The sequence below is a fragment of the Anolis carolinensis genome, chromosome 3, assembly GCF_035594765.1.
Source record: "Anolis carolinensis isolate JA03-04 chromosome 3, rAnoCar3.1.pri, whole genome shotgun sequence".
NCBI classification, from domain to species: domain Eukaryota; kingdom Metazoa; phylum Chordata; class Lepidosauria; order Squamata; family Dactyloidae; genus Anolis; species Anolis carolinensis.
The window spans coordinates 207216327-207230240 of record NC_085843.1 but is presented as its reverse complement, the minus strand read 5'-3'; the positions used below and the strand labels follow the sequence as shown (position 1 = coordinate 207230240).

Below are 13914 nucleotides of genomic sequence, written 5' to 3'. Positions count from 1 at the left end.
AGGCAGGTATTACTCAGATATTAGGCTTGCCACTCTAATTCATATTTGACCTATCATTTAACCTAAGTTATAAGCTTCTATTTGTTTAAAACGAAATACCTAAGTCTGGCCCTTTTAGAAACTGGAGGCCCTTCCAGACAGGCCCTATATACCAGGATCTGATCCCAGGTTTTCTGTTTATTCCAGATTATCTGGCAATGGGGTCTCAGATAATTCAGTTTAATGCAAAAAAAAAAAAACAACAACCCAAAAACAAAAACAAAAAAAACCCTGTGATCAGATCCTAGGATATAGAGCCTGTTTGGAAGAGCCCTGAGATATGGAGCAAAATGTGGAGGCATTCTTGTCATATTTGTCTGCACAGAACAAGAAAAAGCAAGCAAAAAGGCATAAGAATCCAATGCCTCTGTGTTTTAGGCCCTGTCCACACAACTGAATAAAATCCCACATTTTCTGCTTTGAACTGGAATGTATGGCAGTATGAACTCAGATAACCCAGTTCAAAGCAGATAGTGTGGGATTTTCTGCTTTGATATTCTAAGGGCCCTTCCACACAGTCCTATGTCCTCTGGGTTTCCTCTTGTTACATTTTGGTATGAGCCATATACACAGTATACACATATGGGGATATATATTATACAAAAAGATACAATGTAGGCAGAAAGTTGAAATAGAAGGATACATTTTATTAAAGGGTTGAAACAATATAGCCTTTGTGGAAGAGTTGCTGCCGCTGGTCTGTTCCTGATATATTTATTCTCTGTAATTGCAGAAGTCTGGAAAATAATTAAAAAAGAGTACAAAATTATATTTCGTAGTCCTGCACCCTTGGGAAAACTATAAATTGCTGAGGGGGGTATTGTGTTCAATAACAATGGTGCTATTCTGGTGAATGAAGAAGCTGGTGAAAGTCAAGACAAAAGGGCAGATAGAAGGTTATTAAAGTAGGTGCTTAGTGTGAATCTTCAGATTTTTGGGGAAAGTTTTGTTTGATGGACTAATTCTGCACTTATTTGTCTTGGGAATATGGTTGAATGGTTCACTCACAGATATGTCCTAGTAACCTAGCTTTGCCTAACTGGGGAATACGACTTACTTCTGCAATGGAAACTCTTATCAGGCAAACAAAACAACAGCTCAAGGGTGAGGATGTGGAAATAATTTATGATGAGGAGGGCTCCAAGGATGGTGTTAGGGAAGGAACATATCTGCCTCATTGGCTTGGCAATTATTTTGACTTTATTTGGAATACATTTTAGTTTTCAAAGGGATAATTTTATTAGTCTTTTACAGTGAAAGAAGAAGGAGGTTCTACCCTTATCTAACCAATAGTATCTAACATGCAATAAATTTATTGATTAGCCCTTAGGCCATATCACAGTACCAAACCAAACAAAAAGGCTTGATAAAACATGATTACACACCATATAGTAAGTTAAATAAAACACATAACAATACAGCAAATAAATATGATAAAACTGAATATATACACATCACGTTTCTGTATCACCCCTACAATTTACCCTACAATTTACCCCGATCAGCCTCACATATGTGATTCTTAGACGTATTGCTTTGCTTAAAAACAGAGCTGTTTTATATGTTATTTTTGGGTCTTGACCACACATAAAATATGTTCTGATGTGAGATTCCCAAAGAATTGTCCATTTGATATATGAATCAAAGTACAAGTCTCTCGCCTTCTGGTACAATTTACAATCAAATAATATGTGTACTATGTCCTCAATTTCAATCTGCTCCACAGATACAAATTATTTCATTATAAGGGCTACAGTTAAATCTCCCATACCATTGTCCCAAGCTGATCAAATCTAGCTCAAGTTAATACCTCCCTAAAATGTTTTGCCATTTGGATTTTTAGATAATTGGCAATTTGAAAAGGACTTTTATATTGACTCAGCCATTTTAGGATGGCAACCTTACTGAAGGTGCCTATATCATTTTGTGCTTCAATGTCCAAAATTATTTGTATAACACTCTTTTTTACTTGATCACTTAAGGCGCAGGAGACAGGGAGCCCACAACTTCTAATGTAATTTGTCAATTGCATAATCCAAGAAGTCTGGAGTTGAGAATTTATCTGTTCTAATAGGCACAATTTTAGGAGTCTACCAGGCTCCATTACATTGATTTTACACCAGTAATTATATGCTCTAAGTTTAGACGGTGCATGGATTGTGTAAATTTCTAGTTCAGCTCTCATTGCAGCAGCTGAGGTTCTTTTATCTACTCCCAGTATGCTTCTCAAGTGCTGAGATTGTGCTTGTTCTACTACTGAGACATAACTTAAACCATTGGTAACTGTTTTATTCTGAATTGCTAAATACACCTGTAAGGGGAGACACTTGTATGTTGCCTTTATTGACCTCTCTGCAGCATTTGATATGGTGAACAGAGAAGTGTTACGGAATAAGTTGTTTGCACTTAAAATTGAACCTAGACTGTGGCTACTGATCAAAGCCTTATATACAAACACCTGTTTGAGAGTACGGTTTGGGGTAAATGGACTATGACAAGCAGGCTCAATACAGGTGAAAGCTGCCAGGTTCGAATCCCACCCGGGGAGAGTGCAGATAAGCTCCCTCTAACAGCTCCAGCTCCTTGCAGGGACATGAGAGAAGCCTCCCACAAGGATGGTAAAAACACCAAAACATCCGGCCGTCCCCTGGGCAACGTCCTTGCAGACGGCCAATTCACTCACCCCAGAAGCGACTCAAGTTGCTCCTGACACAAAAAAATCACAAATTTGACAGGAAAGTAGTTCAATACGCAGTAATGCTAAGTAGTAATTACTGTATACGAGTTTAGTACCAAAACATCACAATGTATTGAAAACATTGACTACAAAAACATTGACTACTAAAAGGCAGACTGCATTGGATAATCCAGAATGCTGGATAAGCGAATGTTGGATAAGTGAGACTCTACTGTATATACAATGAAAACTTTGAAAAATATTTTCAAGCCATTCCTAGTTGAATCTGTGGATGCAGAATTCATGAATACCGACAGCTGCCTGCATATGTTTGGGGTGGAAGGATGAAATTATTGAGTTGTAAGGGAAAGGAAATGTAAACATTATAAGCATTTATCGTCACCCTAATTGGAATGAATATATAATAATTGGGTGGGAACACATAAGTCCTAGCATAGTTTTGCTGCTTTGCTAATACATTTGGAGGAAAATAATATAGGCAAAAATCAGTTAAAGTAGATTGTTTTCTACTTGTACTTAAATATTTAATTTAAATGGTACATTTGACTCTTTACAGTTTTTCTAAATTAATTGTAGCTGTAAAATTTTATTTAGTTTGAAACATTTATGATGTAAGAGCAACAACTATTTGTCCTATCTACATACTTATAATGCAAATTAGAGTTATTTGAATAATTAGGGTGATTTGCATAATATTAAAATGGAATGTCTAGATTTGTGAAAGTGGGATATGGCAACCTGATATTGGAACAACCATCATTTAATGATATCGTTTTACTATCAAACTAATAGTTATACAAATACCCCTTTCCATCTTGCTCTTGTTATTATAATCATCATCATTATGATTATGTTTTGATTGCAATGGAAGGGAAGTAACTTAAAACAGCTCAGTTTGGGGTGTATATTTTCCCATTCTGGGGGCAGAGAAGCGGATTCCTGATCTACCCATGCAAAGAACAGTGTTTTGGCACCTGCTGATGGAGTTATGATCTTTATGTAGGCAAGAGCAAAGAGAAATTTTATCCTGTGATTAAGGCCCTTTCTACACTGCCATATACGCCATATTATCATAGCAGATAATCCACATTATCTGCTTTGAACCGGATCATCTGTGTCTACACTGCCATATAATCCAGTTCAAAGCAAATAATCTGGATTTGATACAGCAGTGTAGAAGGTGTCTCAGGGTTGTCACAAGTTAGAAACAACCTGAAGGCACACAACAACATATGGGATCAATTTCTCCTGTATAATATACCCCATATACTCAGGTCCTCTGGGGTACATTTACTAGGCTGGCAATGTCATCCAAAGGACTTTCTCTTCAGCCACTTCTAGATTGTGGAATGACCGACTGGAAAAGATTTGACACTCTGAATTTAAAACATCATTAAAGATCAGTCTCTGCTAGCAGGCCTAACCAGATTAATTTCAAATTTTTATTTTTGAGTTATGTATTGGATGTTTGAATATGTATTGTGGTTGTATATGTTATTTTAAACTGACTTTTAAACTGGTTTATGTGTTTTAATTCATTGTATATGTTGTATTTTGATATGTTGTTGTTGATCCATGGATAGAGGCAAAGAAGAAACAACAATTATATTCATAACATTCGTCTACTTCAGAGCACAGAGTACACTTCAAAATTTTAGCTATAATTTACAAAGTTGTGTATAGTTCGGGAACAATCTGCTTGAAAGACTGCACTTTCCAAATATGTACCAGTTGCAAGAGACACTTCCCTCTGCCACCCCTCTCCACTGCTCCATCCAGTTTCTGTGCTATTAGTATTCAAGGGCTAAAATAGAGAAAATGTTCAAGGCAGCTACTCCCAAGCTTTGGAACTGTCAGCGGGGATGATGGGTAGCAGAGTGAAATCCAAAAAATTCACCATCCCGGTTCACCTCCTTCTCTCCAGACTGTTTCCCCGTGTGGAAAACAGCACTGGACAAACTCACTCCAGTAGATGTGGGTTCAGTTGGTAGTCCAACGGCAAACAACTTTATTTACATGATCTATTTACAAATAGAGTCAATTCAGTCCTTTCCTCCATGAGTGCTTGCCGAAAGCACCCATGCACACACACAGCACATTGCTCATCGCTGTTCTCCGCTCTACACAGGAAACTAACACTCCCTCGCATTCCACAGGAACCAAGATAGTAAGTCCCGGTCAAAACACACTTGACCCCATTGGTCCTGTGATACATCAATCATAGCAGACTCTCATTAACTCCATAATTGCTGTATCCAGATTGATTTTAACATTTCACAATACACAATACCCTGACAGGAACTCCCTGCTAGGGAATAGTTGATTAATGTCATCTGAACACACACACACACAATTAAAATAGGCTTTTGGCATTTAAGTTGATTTAGTTAAGTGAGTTTCTAATATGTTGGATGTTTTTCTTTTATCGTTTTTTTGTGGTCTGACACTGAGTTAGGTGTTTTAATACTTTAATTCTGTTAATTATGCAATATTAGTTAATTATCACATAGCACGTCCGCAGTAATGTGCCTGTTAATTATGTGCATATTTGTTAATTATCACATAATTTGCCCATAACAATTACAACATAACATGTAAAATATAGCATTATACATAACGTTGTTGTTGCTGTTGCTATTGTTGTTGTATGCCTTGTATGTGACTTAATCCAGGTCATCCAATGGATTTCCATAGCTAAGCAAGAAATCTTAGCTCAATACTCTGCTACGTCATGCTGGCTTTCCCATAACATGAATAGAATCAGAGAGCTGGAAGAGACCTTAAGGACTATCTAGTCCAACCCCCTGTCATGTACAAATACATAATGAAAGCACCCCCAGCAGATGGACAGACAGCCTCTGCATAAAAACCTCCAGAGGAGATGTTTCCATATTCTGAGGCAGTATATTCAACTTGCCATCAGGAAGTTCTTACTAATGTTTAGGTGGAATGTCTTATCCTGTAATTTGAATCAATTGCCTCATCTTCTGGACTCCAGAACAGAGAAACAAGCCCCCCGCCCTCAATGTGACACTCTTTCAAACATTTAAACTTAAGGGCCTTCCACACTGCCCTATATCCCAGGATCTGATCCCAGATTATCTGCTTTAAACTGGAATATATAAGTCTCCACTGTTAGATATTCTGGGATAAGCAGGTCCTGGGATATAGGAGCTATCATGTCCCCTTCTTTTCTTCTAGCTAAAACGTACTCAGCTCCCCAAGATGCTCCCTATAGGGCTTGGCTCCCAGACTTTTGACCATTTTGGTCACATATCTCTGGACACATTCCAGTTTGTCAATCTCATTCTTGAACTGTGGTGTCTGGAACTGGACATAGTACAGTACTCCAGGTGAGATCTGACGAAAGCAGACTAGAGTGGAACTATTACTTTCCCCAATCGAAAAAGTATACCTCTGCTATATATAAAAATTTGGTATAATATAAATTTTACTGTTTTAATTAAATTTAATAATGTAATTCTAAGTGTGTTCAAATGGCTAGCCTCTGGTGGAGATACATAATACTACACATTTTTTAAAAGTTTAGTAAGACTAATGCTCTTTGGTAGTAATCTTCCTGTGTTATTTGATAATAATAGCAGACCCATTTCCCTCTTGCTCTAGTAGTTCAGGTTATGTATCCCTTATTTTAAATCCTTGGAACCAGAAGTTTTTGGGATTATGGATTCCTCCCCCTCCAAAATTTTGAAATTTTTGCATATTCTCAGTCAGGTATTTGGAGATAAGACCCAAATTTTAACATAAAATTTATTTATGTTTCATACCCACTTTATACATACACTCTGCAGGCCATTGTTTTTCAATATTTTAAATAAAATTGTGCATTAAACAAGGTATGTGTACATTGGGTTGTTGTGTGTTTTCCAGGCTGTATGGCCATGTTCCAGAAGCATTCTCTCCTGATGTTTCACCCACATCTATGGCAAGAATATCTTACAACCTCTGAGGATGCCTGCCATAGATGTCGGTGAAACGTCAGGAGAGAATACTTCTGGAACATGGCCATATTGGCCAGAAAACACACAACAACCCTGTGATCCCGGCCATGAAAGCCTTCAACAACACTCTGTGTACATTGTCCCATCAGAAAGCAAAGATGTCACTGTCTCAGCCATCCATGTGGATAATTTTGGGAGAATTCTGAATTCTGGACAAAGAAAGTTCATCCTGAATAGTGGGCATGGACCACTTCTTCTCCTGTGCCCATGCATAGAGATCAAGTTTCCCTTATCAGAAATGACTGGGCCAGACAAGTTTTTAATTTCTGGTTTTGAATATCTGTATTTGCCTATGCATATGCATAATACGGTAAACAAAGTTTGTGTATATTGGACCATCAGAAAGGAAAGTGTAACTAACTCAGCGACCCTTACGGACAATTTTGGAGTTCTGGATAAGGGTGTTCAACCTGTACAGTATAATAGAGAACAAGACATAACGAAGGAATAACACCTCCTCATACTCTTTATAGCTGTGGAATGACCTGCTGGAGGAGATTCCACAGCTAAATGAGCTGTCAGCATTCAAGACAGAACTGAAGACCTATCTCTACTGGCAGGCTTACCCAGTCAATTTTAAATTGTAAATTTTAAATATGTATTCCATTTGTATTCTATATGTAATTGTATTGGTTTTTTAAGCTTTCCACTATTTTAATATATGTATTTTGTGGTGGTTTGTTTTAATGTATGTATTTTATGGTGATGTATTTCAAATGTGTTGTGCTGCTAGGAGAGGTGGGTAACAACATTTATTTCACTAATCAACATACATTTTGGTGCTTCAAATGTTAGCCCTGTTTCTGGGTATATTTGATCTGCTGATTCCAAAAATGGCACCAGTTTCCCCCATCAAATCTAGTTTTTCAGATATAGAACATATATCATCTACTAGTCATAATTTGCTTGCCCATAAGAAATCATGATAACCATATCTAAGAAACTTGAGCGGATGTGGCCTTTCCAATGCAACACTCCAAAATAACCCCAGGAAGAGACCCAAAACCCAAGAGACCAAGAAATGTTTGTCATTGTTGTGTTGTTGTTGTTGTTGTTGTTCTGTGTGAAACATTTAAATGACAGGTGAGTACTACAAGCCTACTGGGAACAGTAGTAGTAGTGAGCCTTGGATATCTGCTGGGGTTTGGTTCCAGGATCCCTATAAGTACATAATAGCATGGTAGAATAGTAATATTCCGTATATAAAATGGCAAAATCAAGATGGGGGAAGCTTCGAAAATTTCCAAACTATGGATGGTTGAATCTGTAGATATGGAGGACCAATTGTACTGCCAGGGCTTAGCCTATCTCAGAGCCTTTAGTTTGATGTACATCTACACTGTGGAAGGAATGAAGTTTGACACCACTTTAGCTGCCATGGCTCAATAATAATAATAATAATAATAATAATAATAATAATAATAATAATAATAATTTTATTCTTATACCCCACCCCATCTCCCCGAAGGGACTTGGGGCGGCTTACATGGGGCCAAGCCCGAACAGAACAATAAAAACAAGACAAGAAAACCAATGAAACCAATAATCAAACCATAAAAACAAGTCATAAAAACCACATACAAGATCAAATGTTAAAATCAATGGTGTGGGAGCCTGAGAACTGTAGTGTGGTGAGGCAGATCCACTGATGTTTCACCTACACCATTATACACGCAGCTTGAAGGTGGGTTTCTTAGGCAGAGAAGGCTGGATTACCTATAAAGCTCTAAACGGTTAGGGACCTACCTATCTTCGTGACCACCTCCTCCCCTATGAACCTACGCGATCTCTAAGATTTTCCGGGGAGGCCCTCCTCTCGCTTCCATCTTCCTCATAGTTACGTCTGGCGGGGACAAGAGAGACGACCTTCTTGGCTGTGGCCCCCCGGCTCTGGAACTCCCTCCCCAGGGAGATTAGGTTAGCTCCCTCCCTATCCTTCTTCAGGAAACAACTAAAGACCTGGATGTTCCAGTTGTTTTTTGGTGAGATAGTCATTAGATAACCAGCTCCAGATGGTATTAATATATCCTGTATTTTATTAGGTCCTTACCTTCTATGCACTTTAATCATCATTTTATTTTGCACTGCTGCCTTAGTTTCCCCACCCATGGAGATGATAGAACAGTGCCTGGTGGTTGACTGATATTAACTATTGTTATAATATCCTTGTTTTGTATTGTATTACTGTTTTTATCTTTTATACTGTAAATTGCGTTTATGTTGTTTTTTATTCTATTTAATTATGGTTTCAGGCTTTGCCCCATATAAGCTGCCCCAAGTCCCCGTGGGGAGATGGTGGCGGGATATAAGTTATTATTATTATTATTATTATTATTATTATTATTATTATTATTATTATTATTATTATTAAGCCATGGCACTTCAAGTGGTGCCAAACGGCATCCATTCCACAGTGTAGATTAGTGGTTCCCAACCTTTTTGTGACCTCTCTATGATCCTGATCCCGCCCTCCCTGTGAAATATAATTTTTATTATTCAAAAAGTTTAACTCCTATTCCCATCGAGGAATAGCAATGTTAGCATGTCATTTGCTGATGGTTAATGATGTGTTGATGCATGTTCTTTCTATGCTTCTTACACTACGTTTCTGGGTTATAAATGTCATTTCCTACTTAGTTCTATGATAAAAACAAGGAAAAAGCTTATTACACTGCAAAAACTTTGTTTTGGCAGGACATCCTCCAGCACATTTTGATATAGTTTTTAATGAATATCTCATTGAGTCTCAACCAATTTCATATAGTTTGTGGCAGCCACAAAAATGAAGTTTCTGGAGTGTAACAACTACTTTCAAACCAGAAACAGAACAATTTTCAAATTTTGTTAAATAATAGTATTATCTACCTTGTAAAACTACAACTCCTAGGATCCCATACCATTGAGCCGTGGCACTTCAAACGGTGTCAAATGGCATCCATGCCACAGTGTACCAAGTTACAAATAATATTTGATGTGTTTATAATTAGCTTGTTTCCATTAGAAATTCCATGTGCTTGTTATTAGAAGTAACAGGACACAAAGTGGAATGTAACGTAATAAATTACAATAGCGTTAAAATGTGAGCTTAGTAAGGACAGTGTTTAAAAGATGCATGAAGTTTAGTCACCTGGGCATGCTAGATGTATCATTGTTATGGTTAAACACAAGACAGGAAGGGCATCTCATGAAATGTGTCTGAGAGATTAAGCAGGAAAGATGCTAATGATATCCAAACTACTGTGTGGTGAAAACAAAATTAAGCATGGTTGGAAGAGAGAGCACAGAAACTGCACTCTGGGATAGGAGGAAACTGTGCAGATGCAAGGAAAAATGCATTACTTTTCTGAAAACGTTTTTTCCTATTTATTTATGATGCCACAACAAACATTGAGTGTAATCACATATCACAGGAGGCCAGAGATTCATGGAAATGCTGGCTTATTTCAGCAGAATGCTGCTGTATACAGGCAGTCCCCAAGTTAGGAACAAGATAGGTTCTGTAGGTTTGTCCTTGAGTTGAATTTGTACGTAAGTCGGAACAGGTACATTTTTTGAGTGTAAATCCAGACAAATATATATAGAGAGGGGTGTGTGCTTTGGATAGCATAGGGAAGGGTAAACACCCCGGTGGGGTTTGTTTTGCTGCCTGTGTCCCTGTTCAGAAGGTTTCCCCTCACTTTCTGTCCCTGTGATCATTGGATTTTGAACAAATTGACTTGTTGTGAAAAAACAGAATGGTGAGAAAGCTCAAGTGGAAACCCTTTTTCACTATGATAATAACTATTTCAGAAGTGAATTTCCCTTCCTAGGGGTAGATTTCTCTCACTTCCTGTTGTCTCACCCCCATCCTTAAGTAAGAGTTTTTTGTAAGTCTGATGTTTGTAACTCGGGAACTGCCAGTATCAGTCCTACTTTCACTGTTATGACGGAGTTGCCTAATGCATTTTGGCAGTTTGTAATTATCTATTGTTTCTTGTAAAGTGTTTCACCATTCAATCAGTGGAGATGGTTTCTAAGCCACATTAAGAAGATTTTGTTTGACAAAAAATAACATTAATTCTTGAGTATTGATTTTTCCCCTCATGCAACACTCTTGAGCTCTGAGCAAGAGGAAATGAAGTCCCCATTCAGCAGGGACATTGGCATTCTAATCCTTATAGTTCGAAAGCAGCTTTTCCACATTCTGATTTAACACGTGTCGTCTTAATTCATTACAGGTAATCCCCAAGTTACAAACAAGATAAATTCTGCAGGTTTTTTCTTAAATTGAATGTGTATGTAAGTCACAACAGGAGGTAATGGGCTGGATGAGTTAAAACAAACAAACTGAATCCAGACAAAACAGAGGTGCTTGCCATAAAGGGTCCTTATCTGGGGCTGTGAGTGTGTCCATCAGTTCTGGATGGGATTCCATTCCACCTGAAAGACTGTGTTTGTAGTTTGGGAGTGCTCCTGGATCCGTCCCTCCAAATGTCAGCCCAGGTAGATGTGACAATCAGGAGTGCTTACTTCCAGCTTTGGCTGATACACCAGCTGTGTCCTTTCCTGGATTTGGAGGATCTAAAGATGGTAGTGCACACACTGGTAACCTCAAGGTTCGACTTCTGCAAAGCGCTTTACATTGGGATACCCTTTTATCAAGTTTGAAAACTCCAGGTGGTTCAAAATACATCAGCCAGATTGGTTACGGGAACATCTAGTAGTGAGCATATTACAACTATCCTAAAGTCTGACTGCCAATTAGTTTCCAGGCAGAGTACATGGTGTTGGTTTTGACCTTTAAAGCCCTACATGGTGTGGGTCCATGTTACCTACATAATCACCTTCTCCCATACAAGCTACCCCAAACACTGAGGTCCTCTGGGGAGCAGTTACTCCAACCAGCCAGAACCTGACTGGTGACTGTCACCCAGAGGACTTTTTCATTGGCTGCCCCACGACTGTGAAATAAAATTATCATTACTCTCACTTTCTGTCCCTGTGATCAAATCCGTAGCCAAGGGGGTGGTTTAGGGGTTCGAACCATCCTCGAAATTTTTCAGGTAAAAAAAAAAGCCCTGGTTTACTCATTAATTTTAACTGGTTAACCAAATCCCCACGCCAAATATATGAGAAGCAAAAATTAGAGCCCCTCCAGAATGGCAAGCACTATCTTCAACCAAATTTTAATTATTCATACTATCATTACCTACCTTTCTGTGATGACTCATGGGCCATGTAGTCCCGTTCCTAGTACTATTGAGGCAGATGAAGAGGAAAACTTGGGTTTCCCACCGTTTCTGCCAGATTTGGAGCCCTTGCACCTGCAAGATGTTTGCCCACAAGAAGTCAGCCAAACAAGCCTTGAGCAGAAATCTCCCCCATTTTCTCGCCGGGATTATTATAATCAAGATAGGGGCGCTCGAGAGGAGACTCGCCGGAGCGCCAGGATAGCTGCCAGACAATTAGCTGATTAAGTCTGTTTCCCTTGGGAAACTTTAAGGAGTCATGCATCTGGACACAGTATAGGTTTCGTTTCTTGTTCCCCAGAGAAAGTGTTCCTTGGCGGGAAAACAAGATCCTATATAGGTCTTTGCCCGCACAGGAATCCTTGCGGAGTCAATTCGTCGGCTTGAGGAGTGAGATCGTGTGTAGACTTCGTACTCCAGTTCCCAGATCCCGGATCAAGTTTCCAGCCCAGCCTTGTACCATGGACTTCTATGGACTCAGTTCTTGATTCATGTTTGCCTTGCTTCAAGTTTGATCTTGCCAAGTTTCAAGTCTTGCCTTGCCTTGCGTTTTAAACCACGGACCTTGCTTCTCAGATTCAAGCCTTGTTTTCCAGTTTCCTTCGGATTTACCTTAAGCCTCAAAGACTATGGACAGTTCCCCACACTATTGCTTGCCAAATAGTGTGTGTTTCGGTGAAGTGGATTATAACTTTGGACTTTAATATCACATATTGGACATTGTTTTCCTGGACTATATTTGACCTTTCCTGAAAGGTCTACTCCTGAACTATATTCTACACTTGTTTTTACTGACTTTATATATTCCTTTAATAAAGATGTTAGATAGATTCTGGCCGCTGCGCATGGTTATTGGTGCTCTGCAGCCTGGGTCCTGACAGTTTGACTCCGCCACCTTAAGCACCAATTAACCTAGGCCAGAATGTCTACTGGAACCGGGGCGGAAGCCCAACCACTCAGCTACACCATCTCCAAGGATGAAGTGGACAGAATCCGAGATACACTCCATACGCAGGAGGGAGAAATACGGGGCTTGAAAGAACGCGGAGCCCGTCTCCCTGGCCTGGCGCTACCAACCAAGTTTTCTGGAGAAGCTTCCAAGGTTCATGTTTTCCGTCGCCAATGCCAGGCATACCTAGAAGCCCGTCATGCCGAGTTTCCCCAAGAAGACATCAAGGTGGCGTGGATTTACAGTCTCCTAGACGGGCCAGCGGCCAATTGGGCGACGGCGCTGTTTGATGAAGCCTCCCCACACCTAAGTTCCGCGCAAAACTTCCTGAATCACCTTAAGGCAACTTGGGGGATCGAGGACAATTTAGAGGCGGCCGGCCATAAACTCCGGCGCCTTTTCCAAGGGGACAGGCCCTTGTCCCAGTACATAGCCGAGTTCCGAGTGCTGGCCCAAAACACCGGTTGGAATGACGTAGCCCTCAGAGGACAGTTTCGGGAGGGTCTCAACATCGAGATGTTGGAAGAAATCTCCAAGGTGGATCCTCCAAACTCTCTTGAAAGACTTATTGACCAATGTTTACGAGCCGAAGTCATGCTTGCCAACAGAAAACAGTGGCTCCGAGGCCAGAGTGGAAGAGCAGGAGTAAAACCTCCCGCTCCCGCCGGCATCCAGCCACGTCCAATGTGGAGACCCCCGCCACCAGCCCCATACCCCAGAGAAAGCGAGGAGGTGCCGATGCAGTTGGGCAATGTGCGTCCCAGATTAGATGTTGCCGAGAAGGCCCGCCGCCAACGTTTAAATCTCTGTTGGTACTGCGGAAACGGGGGCCACTTTGCCAGAGAGTGTCCAGCCAAAAGAAAGCCCGCCGCTCGTTTGGCGGCGTCGTCGTCCTCCGTGGAGACGGAGACGGCCGAGGCGGCTGGCGCAAAGCCGGCGGGGGAAGCCAGCGACCGGGCGTAGAGAGGCTCACCAACC

General features: G+C 40.1%; 1 long non-coding RNA gene across 1 annotated transcript in view; it reads right to left on the bottom strand.

The window, feature by feature from the left end:
* Nucleotides 1–665: 665 nt before the first annotated feature.
* Nucleotides 666–13914, bottom strand: part of LOC134297734 (uncharacterized) — a 30449-nt gene continuing 17200 nt past the window's right edge. The window contains exon 3 of the long non-coding RNA XR_010004596.1: nt 666–776. This is a non-coding gene — a long non-coding RNA (uncharacterized LOC134297734). The remainder of the gene's footprint in view (nt 777–13914) is intronic.